Source organism: Bombina bombina, chromosome 7 (genome assembly GCF_027579735.1).
Source record: "Bombina bombina isolate aBomBom1 chromosome 7, aBomBom1.pri, whole genome shotgun sequence".
In the NCBI taxonomy this organism is placed as follows: domain Eukaryota; kingdom Metazoa; phylum Chordata; class Amphibia; order Anura; family Bombinatoridae; genus Bombina; species Bombina bombina.
In genome coordinates, this window is record NC_069505.1 from 592,908,139 (window position 1) to 592,909,549 (window position 1,411).

The following is a 1,411-nucleotide window of genomic DNA, read 5'->3' on the forward strand; positions in this document are numbered from 1 at the left end:
TCTAGTGCTCTTGTTAATGTATAACATTAGCACTACATGACAGGAAATAGTGCTGCCATCTAGTGCTCTTGCTAATGTATAACATTAGTACTGCATAACAGGAAATAGTACTGCCATCTAGTGCTCTTGTTAATGTATAACATTAGCACTACATGACAGGAAATAGTGCTGCCCTGTAGTGCTCTTGCTAATGTATAACATTAGTACTACATGACAAGAAATAGTGCTGCCATCTAGTGCTCTTGCAAATGTATAACATTAGTACTACATGACAGGAAATAGTGCTGCCATCTAGTGCTCTTGCTAATGTATAACATTAGTACTACATGACAGGAAATAGTGCTGCCCTCTAGTGCTCTTGCTAATGTATAACATTAGTACTACATGACAGGAAATAGTGTTGCCCTCTAGTGCTCTTGCTAATGTATAACATTAGTACTACATGACAAGAAATAGTGCTACCCTCTAGTGCTCTTGCTAATGTATAACATTAGTACTATATGACAGGAAATAGTTCTGCTCTATAGTGCTCTTGCTAATGTATAACATTAGTACTACATGACAGGAAATAGTGCTGCCCTCTAGTGCTCTTGCTAATGTATAATATTAGTACTACATGACAGGAAATAGTGCTGCCATCTAGTGCTCTTGCTAATGTATAACATTAGTACTACATGACAGGAAATAGTGCTGCCCTCTAGTACTCTTGCCAATGTATAACATTAGTACTACATGACAGGAAATAGTGCTGCCCTCTAGTGCTCTTGCTAATGTATAACATTAGTACTACATGACAGGAAATAGTGCTGCCATCTAGTGCTCTTGCTAATGTATAACATTAGAACTACATGACAGGAAATAGTGCTGCCATCTAGCGCTCCTGCTAATGTATAACATTAGTACTACATGACAGGAAATATTGCTGCCCTCTAGTGCTCTTGCTAATGTATAACATTAGTACTACATGACAAGAAATAGTGCTACCCTCTAGTGCTTCTGCTAATGTATAACATTAGTACTATATGACAGGAAATAGTGCTGCCCTCTAGTGCTCTTGCTAATGTATAACATTAGTACTACATGACAGGAAATAGTGCTGCCCTCTAGTGCTCTTGCTAATGTATAACATTAGTACTATATGACAGGAAATAGTGCTGCCGTCTAGTGCTCTTGCTAATGTATAACATTAGTACTACATGACAGGAAATAGTGCTGCCATCTAGTGCTCTTGCTAATGTGGTAAAACTGCTGCCATATAGTAATACAGACAGGTGTACACTCCTGAGTTTACCTGCTTTTCAACAAAAGGATAACAAGAAAACATTTGAAAAACAGAAGTACATTGGAAAGTTGTTTAAAATTGTGTTCTACCTGAATCACAAAGGAAAAAATGTTGGTTTTATGTCCCTTT